The 15,640-nt window shown below is 40.8% G+C and overlaps 1 protein-coding gene across 2 annotated transcripts in view; it reads right to left on the bottom strand.

Annotated features, from left to right (window-relative positions):
- Nucleotides 1-14,983, bottom strand: part of LOC127005651 (uncharacterized) — a 108,985-nt gene extending 94,002 nt beyond the window's left edge. For both annotated transcript variants that reach the window (XR_007758775.1, XM_050874714.1), the window contains exon 1: nucleotides 14,704-14,983. The gene's annotated coding sequence lies outside the window, so the exon portion shown is untranslated. The remainder of the gene's footprint in view (nucleotides 1-14,703) is intronic.
- Nucleotides 14,984-15,640: the final 657 nt, after the last annotated feature.

Here is a 15,640-nt window from a genome sequence, read left to right as displayed (position 1 = left end):
CAGCACAGCCCATCAGCCAGACCCCACAGCACACAGTCGACAGGCCAAGACGCCACAACACAAACACAGCCTCAGAAACACCACAATACACAATCCACACAGCCCCAAACACACCATACCACACAGACACAACCCCATACACCACAGCACACAGCCTCAGCCAACCAGACACACCACAACACACAGACAATCCCAGCCACCACAGCACACAGAAACAGTCCCAGCCACCACAGCACACACCCGACACGGCTCAAGACACACCACACCACAGCACACAGTCTGTCAGACAGACACCCACGGACGGAGTAAGCCGCGAAGGTCTTGAGTCTTGATACAGCACAATAGAACACAAAGATAACATCACACCACACGGCAGCATTGCATGGTTAGCACGGAGACAACACAATAGGGATTACCACACACACAAACACACACACACAGCAGAAGACAGAATTGCACGGTAAGGACAGACGAGACATCACAACACAGATTAACACACACACACACACACACATCTTAAGCCTTTCTCTATAATTACACGTTATAAGAAGCCTCTTAACCGCGAACTAACCCATTTAGGCGTACGGAGAGAATGATAGAATGCTCTCTCTCTCTCTCTCTCTCTCTCTCTGCAAAGGCAATTGACTTCTAAATGGCGACAAAAAGGAGTTTCGACAGCGAGGGTTGAATGCTGGAGGAGGGACGGAGGGAGGGAAGGAGGAAGGGATACGTGTGAGGGAGAGGTAGGAGGAGGGAGGGACATGTTATAAGTGCCTTGTGAGAAGAGGGAGGAAAGAAGATAAGTGAGGGAGAGAAGATAAGGAGGGAATGTGTGAAGGAGAAAGGAAGAAGAAGGGAAGCAAGGATCAAGAACGTGTTATATATGCCACGAGAGAAGAGGAAGGGAGTAAGGGAGAGAGAGAGGAGGGAGGGGGAAGTATAGATTGTGAGGGATAGAGATGGAAAAGAAAATCATGCAAAGGAAAGGAAGAGAGGGAGGGAAGAGGAGAGAGAGAGAGAGAGAGAGAGAGAGAGAGAGAGAGAGAGAGAGAGAGAGAGAGAGAGAGAGAGAGAGATGAAGGAGGGGGAAGGATTGATAGGGAGGGATAGAAGTGGAAAAGAATCATGCAAAGGTGAGAAAGAGAGGGAGGAAAGGGGAGAAAGAGAGGGAGGGAAGGGGAGAAAGAGAGGAAGAAAAGGGGAGAAAGGGAAGAAAGTGGTAGAGGTGAAAGATAGGGAAGAATGGAGAGGGAAGGAGGAAGGAAACGGGTAATGAAGAGGAAGGAAAAGAGTGAAGTAGGGATGTGAAGAGGAGGGGGAGGGAAGGGAAATGATTGAAGGAAAGGAAGGATAAGAGGAAGGGAAGCAGGGAGGGCTATATACCTTGAAAAGAGGAAGGGTGGTAGAGGGGGAAGATAGGGAAGAGTAGAGAGGGGAAGGAGAAAGGGAAACAGTGAAGGAGAAGGTGGGGGAAGCAGGGACATGTTATATATAATGCCTCAAGAATGAAGTGAAAGGGGGAAGGAAGAGAATGAGAACGATAGGAAGATATAGAAAAGGAAAATGAGTGAAGGAAAGGAGAGGAAGGAGAGGGGAAAAGATAAGGAGGTAAGGAGGGAGGAAATGTTTGAAGGAGGGGAAGGAGAAGGAGGAAAGCCAGGACCAAGGACGATTATATGCCTCGAGAGAGAAGAGGAAAGGGTAGAGGGAGGAAGGGAGGCAAGGAGAAAGAAGAGGGGAAGATAAGAGAGAGAGAGAGAGAGAGAGAGAGAGAGAGAGAGAGAGAGAGAGAGAGAGAGAGAGAGAGAGAGAGAGAGAGAGAGACATTGGAGGGAAGGAGAAGAAAATACTAAAGGAGGAGAAGAGGAAGGAGAGAAGAGGGAGGAAAAGTGAGGCTGACAAGAGGGCAGAGGAGGAGGAGGAGAAAGAGGAGGAGGAGGAGAGTGAATAAAGGTAAACAGAGGCGACAGGGAGGAAAAAAAGGTGATTAGGAGAGAGAGAGAGAGAGAGAGAGAGAGAGAGAGAGAGAGAGAGAGAGAGAGAGAGAGAGAGAGAGAGAACAAGTAGAAAGACGAGTAAAAAGAATAGCAAAAGAAAGAGAAAAGGAGGACAGGATTAAAACGAAGAAAGGAGAGAAAAGAGGAATTAAGGGGAGGTAAAGGAGGAGAAAGAAGAGAAAGTAGAAAAGCCACATAAGGAGAGAAAATGGAGGAAGGGAATGGAGGAAGAAGGAGAAACGACAAGTCTGATGGATGAGAGAATGAGCAAAAAAAGTGAAGAAAGAAAGAAATTACAAAGAAGGAAAAAGTGGAGGGAGGGAGACAAAGAGAGAAGGGGAGGAGAGGAACAAAGCAAGGAAGAATGAAGAGAAGGTACAAAGGAGGGAAGGAAGGAAGGAAGGAGCAAAGTAAGATATAGGAAAGAAGGAAGGAAGGGAAGGTTGAAGGTATGAAAACAATAGAAGGAAGGAAGGAAGGAAGGAAGGAAGTAGCAAAGTAAGATATAGGAAGGAAGGAAGGAAGGAAGGAAGGAGCATATTAAGATATAGGAAGGAAGGAAGGAAGGGGGGTAGGGAAGGTTGAAGGTATGAAAGCAATAGAAGGAGGGAAGGAATGAAGGAAGGAAGGAGCAAAGTAAGATACAGGAAGGAAGGAAGGGAAGGAGGGGAGGTTGAAGGCATGAAAGCAATACAAGGAGGAAAGGAAGGAAGGAAGGAAGGAAGGAGCAAAGTAAGATACAGGAAGGAAGGAAGGAAGGGAAGGTTGAAGGTATGAAAGCAATACAAGGAGGAAAGGAAGGAAGGAAGGAAGGAAGGAGCAAAGTAAGATCGGTATAGGAATGAAGGAAGGGAGGAAGGGAAGGTTGGAGGCATGAAAGCAATACAAGGAGGAAAGGAAGGAAGGAATATAGAGAAAGAATGAAAGCAATAAAAAATAAGCAGAAAACAGGGAAAGAACGAACAAAACTAAACAAGAAGGAGAAAAAAAGAAGATGGAGAAAGAATAAAGACAAAGAAACAAAGAAAAGGAAGAAAGGAAGGCAAAGTGGAGGGATGGAGAGGAGGAAGGAGCGAAGGGTAGAGAAGGAAGGGAAGAAAGAGCGCAAACTGAAAGCTAAGGAGGGAGGGAGGGAGGGAGGGAAGAAAGCAGGGATGGAGGCAAAAACTAGAAGCAATGTTTACCTTTTCTCCCTCCTCTTCCTCCTCCTCCTCTCCCTCTTCCCCCTTCCTCCTCCATCCCTGAAACCCTCCCTCCACCCCTACCTTGATCCTCTCCCCTCCCTTCCCCTCTCCTTCACTGCCTCTTCCCCTCCCCTCCCCCCCTAACCTTCCCCGGGGAGTCCCACCAGCAGCACGGAGGGTCAAACAGAGGAAATACCCAGCTGTGTTGATTGTGTTGCGGCCGGGAAACACTGCATACAAATGGCGCACAGACACACGAACACACACATAGTACAAAAAACATACGGACAGATTATCATTTATACAGACTCATATACGTACACAAAGACAGACATTCATACAGACACATACACAAACACATACAAACATACATATTCTCATTCATAGACAAACATAATACATAAAAACACACATCTGGTTCATTTTTCAAGTCCTACACACACACACACACACACACACACACACACACACACACACACCTGAGCACCAACACAACCCCACTGAACACCTGACTCCCCCTTCCCTTCACCCCCTACCCCCACCAAACACACCTTGGCTACACGGAAATTATTAACTCTTGGGTTCTTGTTATGTGACCTATTTGTGTTTGATGATATTCCCCTCGCGTTCTTTCGGGGAATTCGACAGGGTGTGGCATAATGTGTGTTGGGTAAAGAAGTTGACGTAAGATAGAGCTGACAGGAGAAGGGAGGAGAAAAAAAGGAACATGTAAGAAAGGATAAAGTTGAAAAAAAAGTTAAAAAGTGGTGATGAGGGAGGGAAAGTTAACATTTGATAGCAGTAAGGAGTTTCAGGGATAAATATATGATGAGACCAAACAGAGAGGGATAAATAAAGTTAGGAAAGATAATAGAGAAGGGTAGATAAAATAGTGTTAATAACCGAGTGTAATAAGTAGTTCTATAGTGACAAATAGACATGACACCGAATATAAAAGGGTACACAATAGTTAGGGAAAAGAACAGAGAAGGGCAACGGAAGAAAAGTGTTAATAAGCGAACGTGTGAGTGTAATAGTTTTAGTTTGGAACAGATGAGTGAAGAGGCAGGACACAGGAGGGGAAATAAATGTTGAAAGCAAGTGAGAAAATATAAATGAAATGCAATAAGTCGTTTTGGTGAGATATAGATGAGTAAAGAAGCAGGACACAGGAGGGGAAATAAATGTTGTTGAAAGCAAGTGAGAAAATATAAATGGATTGCAATAAGTCGTTTTGGTGAGAAATAGACGAGTGACGAGACGCGACACAGGAGTGGAAATAAATGAAGTTGTTGAAAGCTAATGAGAAAATATAAATAGAATACAATAAGTCGTTTTGGTGAGAAATATATGAGTGAAGAGACGCGATATAGAAGGATAAATATACGAACACATGAATAGCAGGTTGATGCGTATACGCCTTCACCACACACCTGCGTAGATGGAGCCTCGACAATAGCCTTGATAAAACAGACTATACTACTACTACTACTAATACCGCTACTACTACTACTACTACTACTACTACCACTACTACTACTACTACCATATTTAGTCTGCCATTCCCTTGTTGTCAGGCCCACACTAGGCTATCATCCCTCGACCCCTATAAACACACGCCCACAATGCCCCCCCCCCACCCCCCTGTCCACTCCCCCCCACCCCCGGCTGACTCAGGTGTCCCGTACAGGTGTAGTGTTTCCTCTCTCTCTCTCTCGTACACGATTTTTATTATTTTTATTTATTTCCTGTCTTTTTTTTTCTTTCATTCTTCCAAGTTTTTATTTATTTTCTTCTTTCTTCTGTTTTATTTTTCTCATTCCTTTCCTTCCATTCTTGTTTTCTTCTTTAGTTCCACCTTTCATTTGTGTTTTATTCTTTCTTTCAATCTTTCACTTCCCTTTCTTTCATCTCTCTTTGTTTTTGTTCTGTTTTTCCTTCCTTCTTACCTCTCACTCTCTCGACTTTTTTTTTTTTACTTTTCCTTCCCTCTCATATTTCTCTCTCTCTCTCTCTCTCTCTCTCTCTCCTTCCCTGGCGGCTTCCTCCACACTCAACACTTCTTCATAGGCCTACAATTTCCATGGAATGTGTGGCAAGGGTTGAGTCACCCCATACAGTCAGCCTATTGTCCCTCTCATAGGCCTAGCTAAGACTCCATCAATAAATACACACAAATAAATAAATGGATAAATAAGGGTTTGAGTAGGGATTTGAATGGATGGTTGAGGAAATAGGGATTCAAATGGACAGATAAATGAATGGCTGAATACATGAATGAATAAATAGGATATGAAATAGGGATGAAGTTGAATAGGTGAGTAAATAGTGAAATGAGTGAATGAAAACAAAGACATGAATGAATAAATAGGATCAGAAAATAGGGATAAAATTGTATAGGTGAGTGAATAGTGAAACGCGTGAATGAAAAAACAAAGACATGAATGAATAAATAGGATATAAAATAGGGATGAAATTGAATAGGTGAGTAAATAGTGGAATGAATGAATGAAAAAACAAAGACATGAATGAATAAATAGGATCAGAAAATAGGGATAAAATTGTATAGGTGAGGTCAAGGCAAGGTAAAGCAAGGTAAGTTAAGGCAAGGTAAGGCAAGATAAGGTAAGGTAAGGCAAGGTAAGGCAGGGTAAGGCAAGGCAAGGTAGGGTAAGGTAAGGCAGGGTAAGGCAAGGTAAGGTAAGGCAAGGCAAGGTTAGGCAGGGCAAGGCAAGGTAAGGCAAGGCAAGGCAAGGCAAGGCAGGGCAAGGTAAGGCATGACAAGGCAAAGTAAGGTAAGGTAAGATAAGGTAAGGCAGGGCAAGGTAAGGTAAGGTAAGGTAAGGCAAGGTAAGGTAAGGCAGGCCAGAGTAGGGCAGGGAAAGGCAAGGTAAGGCAAGGTAAGGTAAGGCAAGTTAAGGCAAGTTAAGGCAAGACAAGGTAAGGCAAGGTAAGGTAGGGCAGGGCAGGGCAGGGAAAGGCAAGGTAAGATAAGGCAAGGTAAGGTAAGCTAAGGTAAGATAAGGCAGGGCAAGGTAAGATAAGGCAGGGCAAGGTAAGGCAAGGCAGGGCAGGGCAAGGTAAGGTAAGGCAAGGAAAGGGAAGGCAAGGTTAGGTAAGGCAAGGAAAGGTAAGGCAAGTTAAGTTAAGGTAAGGCAGAGCAGGGCAAGGTAAGGCAGGGGAGGGCAAGGTAGAGTAAGGCCAGATGCGTCAGTAGGTTAGTAAGGTAAAGGAAGCAGCTGACTAACAGGTGGGTAAGAGAGTACATGGGTAAAGGGCAGTGGTATGGGTAGGATGGGTAGGTGGGTAAGGGGGGCGGCGTTCACATGCTCTTCCCCCTCCCCCTCCTCCTCCTCCAACACACTTTCTACAAGCCCAACCATTAGAGAGAGAGAGAGAGAGAGAGAGAGAGAGAGAGAGAGAGAGAGAGAGAGAGAGAGAGAGAGAGAGAGAGAGAGAGAGAGAGAGAGAGAGAGAGAGAGAGAGAGAGAGATGAATATATAGACACAGACAGACAGAAACACAGATAGACAGACAGACGGACATAAATAAACCACACAGATAGATAGAAAAATAAACAAAGATACACACAAAGATAGATAAATATAGATAGATAGATACCCAGACACAGACGCACGAACACACAAACACAGATACAGATAGATACATTTATACATACATACATACATACATAGAGATAGAGAAAGAGAGAGCAAGTTATAGATTTTTTACAGCAAAGGAGACAATTCAGAGCACACAAAAAATAAAAAATAACGAAAAAAAGCCTGCTACTTACTGCTCCTAAATGATAAGCAAAATGACACATAGTATACGAGTAAAGGAGGAGGAAAATGAGAAGAGGAAGGAGTAGGAGATGGAGAAAAAGTAAAAGATGATGAAGAGAGGAGAAAAGGCAAAAGAGGAAGGAGTAGGAGGAGAAGTAGAGTAAATGATAAAAAGGAGAAGAAATCGTACATAGAGAAATATACAGGTGGATATACTAGAAACACACACACACACACACACACACACACACACACACAGAGGGAAGGGGGTGAGAGGAGAGAGAAACCTGCGTGCCCTTTCAATGGCGCTAAGTAAGGACTGGCTGGTGGTGATGGGGTAGGGTGATGGCTGGTTGAAGCAGGTGTGAGCCGGTGTGATGGGGAGGGGTGAAGGGTATGGATGACAGAAAGGTAGGAAGGGAGGGAGAAAGGAAAGGAATGGATGACAGAAAGGAAGGAAGGAATGGATGACAGAAAGGAAGGGAGGGAGAAAGGAAAGGAATGGATGACAGAAAGGAAGGAAGGAATGGATGACAGAAAGGAAGGCAGAGAGAAAGGAAAGGAATGGATGACAGAAAGGAAGGAAGGGAGGGAGAAAGGAAAGGAATGGATGACAGAAAGGAAGGAAGGAAGGGAGAAAGGAAAGGAATGGATGACAGAAAGGAAGGAAGGGAGGGAGAAAGGAAAGGAAAGGAAAAGATGATGAAGGAAGGAAGGGAGGGAGAAAGGAAAGGAATGGATGACAGAAAGGAAGGAAGGGAGGAAGGAAAGGTATGGATGACAGAAAGGAAGGAAGGGAGGGAGAAAGGAAAGGAATGGATGACAGAAAGGAAGGAAGGAAACAAAGAAGGAATAAAGGAAAAGACAAAACAAGGAAGGAGTAAAAAATAGATATGAAGGAAGGGAAAGATGGAAGGAAGAAAGGAAGAAAAGACAGAAGAAGGAATAAAAGATAAAGGGAAAAAAAGACAAAACAAGGAAGGAGTAAAAAATAGATATGAAGGAAGGGAAAGATGGAAGGAAGAAAGGAAGGAAAGACAGAAGAAGGAATAAAGGAAAAGGAAAGAGAAAAAGACAAAACAAGGAAGGAGTAAAAAATAGATATGAAGGAAGGGAAAGATGGAAGGAAGAAAGGAAGGAAAGACACGAAGAAGGAATAAAGGAAAATAAAAGAAAAAACAGGTAAAACAAGGAGCAAAAAATAGAAAAGAAGGCAGGAATGAAATAAAGGAATAAAAGGAAAAAAAATGAGAGGAAAGTTGAAATTAAATAAAAAAGAATGAAAGACAGAAAGAAGAAAGAAAGGGATAAATGAAGGTAGGAATGAAACAAAAAAGGAAATACACAAAGAAGAAAAAAATAATTAATAAAAAAATTGAAAGTATAACACGACACAAATATATGAATGGATGGAAATAACAGGTAAATAAAATAATGGATATAAAATAAGAACTACTACTACATCCACGTTGCTTAAAGTAGTAGTAGTAGTAGTAGTAGTAGTAGTAGTAGAGCAACAGTAACATAGCAAACCCTATTCTTATATATATAAAAAAAAAAGCAATGAAAAATGGAAGGCAGAAAATGACACTAAATAGCTCTCCCAAGGCAGTGTTTTCCCCTATAATGACGAGGTGGAGAAGGAAAGGGACGGTGAAGAGGTGTGATGATGGGGTGGTGGGACAGGATGGGACGAAGAGGGGCGTAACCACACGCTCACGAAGGCAGGGATGGGACAGGAAGGGAGGAGGAGGAGGGGGCATGGAGAATGGTCACTAAAAGGAAATGGGAAGGAATGGAGAGTGGGAAGGTGGTATAGGAAATGGTAGTTATGGTGTGGGATGGAACGAAGGAGAGGAAGAAAGAAAAAGAAGGAAGAGGAGAAAATAAGAAGGGAAGAATATGGGTAGAAATTGAAGGAGAGAGAAAGGAGAAAAGGGATAGAAGGGAAGGGAAGGGAAATGGGTGACTTGAAAAAATAGGATGGGATAAAATAAGAAAGGGAAAGAAGGGAGATAGGAGGGAAGGGAAATGGGAAAAAATAGGATGCGAAGAGAAAGGAGAAAAGGGATAGAAGGGAAGGGAAGGGAAATGGGTGACTTTAAAAATAGGATGGGATAAAATAGAGTAAAAAAATGTGATAAAAGAAATGGAAAATATGGATGAAGGGAAAATAAGAAGGGAAAAATATGGGAAGAAATTGAAGAAAAGAGAAAGGAGAAAAAGGAAAGAAGGAAAGTGAAAAGAATTAATGGGTGACTTGAAAAAAAATAGGATGGGACAAAATAGGGAAAAAAATCACATAAAAGTAAATGGTAGTTATGTTATGTGATGGAACGAAGGAAAGAAGGGAAAGTAGGAATGAAAAGATATGGAAAGAGAAGGAAAGGAAGGAAGAAAAATGAAAGAAGGGAAGGGAAGGGATAGGAGTGACTGTGTTGAAATGGGATGGGACAAAATAGGGCTGAGGTGATGAAAGAAATGGTAGCTATGATATGTGATGGAGAAGGAAAGGAAAGAAGCGAAAATATGAATGAAAAGAATAAGGAAAAAGAAAGGAAGTAGAATATTAAAGAAACGAGAGAAGAAGCGAAAATATTGAATGAAAGAATAAGGAAAGAAAAAGAAAGGAAGGAAGTAGAATATTAAAGAAACGAGGGAAGAAAAGAAAATATGAATGAAAGAATAAGGAAAGAGAAAGAAAGGAAGGAAGTAGAATATTAAAGAAACGAGGAAAGAAAAGAAAATATGAATGAAAGAATAAGGAAAGAAAAAGAAAGGAAGGAAGTAGAATATTAAAGAAAAAACGAGGAAAGAATGAAAAATAATGAAAGAAAAAGAAACGAAGGAAGTAGAATATTAAAGAAACTAGGGAAGAAAAGAAGCGAAAATATGAATCAAAGAATAAGGAAAAAGAAAGAAAAGAAGGAAGTAGAGTATGAAAAAAAAAAAAACAGGAAAGAAGGGAAGGAAAGGGGTAAATATGGGTGACTTCAAAAATGGGATGGCATGGGAAGGATGAAATAAGGAAATGGGCTGAGAAGGAATAGGGGTGATGGTATGATACAAAAATGGTAACTGTGATATGGTATGGGGTGTATGGAATGGTTAATGAGAAGGAATTGGATAAGGGTTATAATGGTGTTGCAAAAAAAAAAAGCAATGGTATGTTATGGAGGGTAAGCAGGAGAGGTTCAAAGAAATGCTTGGGGGTATGGGGCTTCGTACACTCCACGTTGTTGTATGCACCATAGAACAAACCCTTTATGCATGGCCCGTGTTACTGTGCCGTGTCGCGTCAGCCCTGTTGCCCACCTCCCGTCCAGTGATCTTCAACTTAACCTCCTTGGCCAGCGATGCACGACGACGAGCCACAAAAAAGAAAGGGAAGATGAAGGAGGAGGAGGAGCAGAAGGAGAAGAAGGGTTGATGTATTTTTTTCAAGGGGAGGAGAGAGGAAGGTGCAAATTCTATCCATACCTAAGAATTGTATGGTTGTATGTAATTCTCTGATGATGAAAGAAAATAGGGAGAAAGGAAAGAAAGGGATGATAAGGAATGAGGAGGAAGAAGAGGAGGAAGAGAGGAGATTAATGTACTTTCTATTTTTGGGGGGTGTAGGGGGCATAAATTAAATATGGTTAAGGCAGCGTGGGAAAAAAAAATATGAACGAAGAATGAGGAAGAGGACGAGGAGGAGGCAGGAATATCTTTGAGGGAGTTGGGGGAGGGGGTAAAATCAATGTATGCCTAAAAGGTTGAATGGGAAAAAATATATATATGGACGAAGAAAGAGGAGGGGGAAGACGAGGAGGAGGAGCAGGGGACGAAGAAGAGGAATTAACTGGCTTTTTTTGAAGGGGAGTAAAACTAAAATCTATGTAAGTATGTTTAAGGCTGTAAGTTAAAAGAAATAAGGAGGAGGAGGAGGAGGAGGAGGGGAGAAGGAGGAGGAGGAGGAGGAGCAGGGGACGAAGAAGAGGGATTAACTGGCTTTTTTTGAAGGGGAGTAAAACTAAAATCTATGTAAGTATGTTTAAGGCTGTAAGTCAAAAGAAATAGGGTGAAAGAAGGAGGAGGAAGAGAAGGAGGAGGAGGGGAGGAGGAGGAGGAGGCAGAGGAGATGAAGGAGGAGGAGGAGGAGATGAAAAAGAAAGCTGCTGCAGTACTTTCTCGGCAATGAACAGGAGGAGGAGGAGGAAGAGGAGGAGGAAGAAGAAGAAGAAGAAGAGGAGGAGGAGGAGGAGGTGGTACCCGCGAACCCCAAAGTATGATGGAGAAGAAGAGTAGGTGCAGCAGTAGGACGAACACGTGAGGAGAATAAATGGGGAAGAGAGAGACGAAGGAAGATGAAGGGGAAACTAAAAGGAAAATGGATGAGGCGTGGGTTGTGCGGGAGCTTGCTGGGGGGGAACGCTGGGAGTTAGTGAAGCGACGCGCCCCCGGGGTATGCTTCCCATTGGTTAGTTAGGTATGAAGAATATGAAGATGAGGGGGGAAGGGGGGAAGAAAATGGGCATGACAAAGAAAAAAAAGTTAGATATGAAGAAGAAGAAGGAGGAGGAGGAGGAGGAGGAAGGGGAATGAAAATGAAGGGTAATATAGAAGAAAAAAAAAGGAAGGAGAGGGATGAAGAAGAATAAGATGAGGAGGAATGAGGATGGTAAAGGGAAAGAAAGAAGATAAAAAAAGGTATGAAGGAGAGGGATGAAGAAGATGAGGAGGAAGGGAGAAGAGGAGAGGGGGGATGAAGAAGGTAAAGGGCAAAAGAAGAAAAAAGGAAAGAAGGAGAGGGATGAAAAAGATGAAGAGAGGGGGGATGAAGAAGACAAAGGGTGAGACAGAATAAAAAAAAGTAGAGAAAAATGAAGAGGAGTAAGAGGAAGAGGAGGAAGGGAGAAGTAGAAGAGGGAAGCAAAGAAAAACAACAAAACAAAAACAAAAATAACACGTCTAACCACAATAAATAAATAAAAATACCTATGCATGTCCTCCAACAACCCAAACACACAGTACCCAACCAAACCCTACAACCTTAACACCACCACACAACCATAATAAACACAGTCATATGAAGTGGTGTAAGCAGATCCAATCATATCAACAAGAAAGGAAGGAGGAAGGAAGCAGGACCATTGATTGTTATAAGTAATGAAGGAAGGACAGAAGGAAGGAGATAGGTAACGAGGGAAGAAGGAAGGAGTTAAGTGAAAATATACAGGACGGTACAAAGTGAAAGAAAAAAGGAAGATTAGTAATAAGAATGAGAAGTGTGAAAAGGAAGAAAATAAGAAAAAAGTGAGGCCAAGCTATTCTCTCTCTCTCTCTCTCTCTCTCTCTCTCTCTCTCACACACACTCACACACACATTAGCTCAGGAGAAACCGATGGAATTCCTTACACTTTACTTGTTTTCTCTTTACCACATACAGCAAGTTCTCTAAAACGCAAGAAAAATACAGATTAATAGAGGGAATAGTTACAAATCTTCTTTCTGACCCTCTAGAAAATAAGGAAGGATCTACAAGCCTTCCACCCAAGAAATATAAAGAAAACACGTATTACTTTTCTTTTATTTCAGTAACACACCCCACCATTTCCTCTTTTCTCTTCCCTCAACTTCCCCTCCTTGAACTCTCCCTGACCCACCACCTTTTCTCCTCCTCCTCTCCCTCGTAACTTGGAACACAGACAGACAGGCTACATATAACTCCTGTAAACGTAATATTAACAGACTGTGGAGCATTTTTACATACATACGGAAGATATACACTTAATACACATAACAAAGCATAACCAGAACAGAATCAAAGTATAAAAGGAAGGTTAGCAATAAGAATAAGTAGCTATGTAATTTTATCTAGTACTATGCCTTCCCTCGTTTCCATTCCACCTGGTGTAATAGGAAAGAAATATCATAACCGGAACACAAAAAAAGGGAAGGTTAGCAATAAGAATAAGTATCTATAACCTAATCTAGCTCTATGTCTCCCTTCACTTCCAACCCACGTACTATAACAGGAAAGGACTATGAGAACACAAACAAAGAAAAAGAGGAAGGTTAGCAATAAGAATAAGTAGCTGTGTAACCTTATCTAGTACTGTGCCTTTCCTTCTTTCCAACCAACCCACATAGTACGCTAGGAAAGAAATATAAAGGAAGGTTAGCAATAAGAATAAGTAGCTGTGTAACCTTTTCTAGTACTGTGTCTTTCCTTCTTTCCAACCAACCCACGTAGTAGGTATGCTGGGAAAGACATATTAAGGAAGGTTAGTAATAAGAATAAGTAGCTGTGTGACCTTTTCTAGCACTGTGCCTTTCCTTCTTTCTAACCAATCCGCGTAGTATACTAGGATAGAAAAATTAATAAAACAATTTCTTATTATAACAGGAAAAAAAAAAAACTCATGACAGTAAAAATAGTAGAATAATTTAAAAGAAGGAAAGAATTGAAAGGTCGGGAAAACAGTAACGCAGGAAAATATAACCACAACAGGAAAACCAACAAATGAAAAGTATTAACACCTTGCACTGTCTTCCTTCATCCAAGCCCCTCAAAGCAGAAACAAACAAATCAAACAACAAAAAAAGGGGCCGAAAAAGTTCAAATAGTATTGTATTTCTTCTTTCTCAAGTATATAAGAGAAAAAATATATATCCAGACCTCTATGGCAAAAATAAATAAATAAATATACACATATCAGAAAGCATATAAATGCGAAAAAGTTAACAGGCGAGAGAGAGAGAGAGAGAGAGAGAGAGAGAGAGAGAGAGAGAGAGAGAGAGAGAGAGAGAGAGAGAGAGAGAGAGAGAGAGAGAGAGAGAGGCTCATTTTTTTTCTCATTTCCAAAGCCTCAGCAAAACTACAAAAAGTATGAATATAACACCACTTGACATTGCTTTTTCTCTGCCAAAGCTTCTTACATCTAAAAAAAAAAGCATCAACACGATAAAACTTGCAAAAGTACCATTGTAACACCTACCATTGTTTTCCCTCTTTCCAAAGCCTGTAATAGCTAAAACATATGAAGTATGTATATATATATATATATATATATATATATATATATATATATATATATATATATATATATATATATATATATATATATATATATATATATATATATATATATATATATATATATATATATATATATATATATATATATATATATATATATATATATATATATATATATATATATATATATAAAACATCATCTAACATTGCTTTGCTTAACTTAAATACTCATAATACCAAAAACAAAAACACCAAAGAAAATAAATACGAAAAAGGTCTTAGGACATGGCATAACTTTTTTTCTTCATTTATAAGCTTCGTAAAAAAGAAAAAAATACATAAGAAAACTACATGAGATACATAAGAAAGGTATACATAAAAAATACACAAGAAAGATACATACGAGAAATACATAAGAAAAATACATGACAAAAAGCATGAAAGATGCATAGGAAAGCTAAATTTTGAAAGATGAAAGGATAAGAAGGATGAGTAAGAAAGATACATACGAGAAATACATAAGAAAAATACATGACAAAAAACATGAAAGATACATAACAAAGATAAATTTTGAAAGAATAAAGAATAAAAAAAGATGAGTAAGAAAAATACATAAGAAAAAAATAGATTAACAAGAAAGATAAATAAGAATAAGATACATATACATAAAAAAGAATAAGAAAGTAATAGGAAAAAAGTATTACATGTCTTACCGTCACACAGGGAGAAGACAACACCGCCTCGAATCTCCCTTCCTTCCTTCCTTCTTTCTATCTTTTCCTTCCTTTTCTTCTCTTTCCCTCCTTCAGCATCGAAATCTCCACCACTCCTGTCTCCACTATCTCACACAGGGTCTGGTAATCCACGTCACCCAGCGCCGCGCCATCCACCTTCACCTGCCACTAATGAATTGACTTCTAAACACGTAACAGGTAATTCTCACAGGTAAATGCCGGCTGGAAACGCAAATCCACTCCCGTCCATTGCTCTTCATCAACTGGTGGTCTTTCTTGGGTGCCTCGCTGCCGGCTGCCCTCCTCCCTGGGAAACGTTGTCGTACACTCATTTGCATACACTAATGACATACCACAAGCTCTAATTCATCACAGATATAAGATTTCCAATAAAACTATCCATTAAAACCCTCATTTCATCCTAAACTAACTGCCATAAGAGGTTTTTAGCATTGTTTGGTAAGGGAGACAGGGGTGCTGCCATCCACTTCGGGAAACGTTGTCGTACACTTATTTGCATACTTTTAACGTTACAAAAGCTTGAATTCGTCACATACATACGCTTTTCCACTAAACAATCCATCAAAAGCTTCATTTCATCACTAGACTAATCATTATATCAGGTCTTGGTGTAGTTTTATAAGGGTTGACAAAGGCAAGACAGATTATCGTACCCACAACACTGTATAGATTCCCAGTTTCTGACCCATAACAATTACTAAAAGACCATCCATAATTTACGATTCTAAGCATAACTCTAAATAAACACCACTATCTGTGTGAGGGGGACAGTTTTAACCCAGAAATAGGTAAATACAATAAGCTAAGTACGACAATTTTTATAGCCTGGAGATGCTTGACCTGCGGATGGAGAAACCTCAACATGGCAACACTGAGGCTGAAGGTAAATGCTAGG

The sequence above is a fragment of the Eriocheir sinensis genome, chromosome 30 (assembly GCF_024679095.1).
Source record: "Eriocheir sinensis breed Jianghai 21 chromosome 30, ASM2467909v1, whole genome shotgun sequence".
Classification (NCBI taxonomy): Eukaryota; Metazoa; Arthropoda; class Malacostraca; order Decapoda; family Varunidae; genus Eriocheir; species Eriocheir sinensis.
Note: the sequence above shows the minus strand (reverse complement) of the source record. Positions and strands in the feature narration are given on the sequence as shown.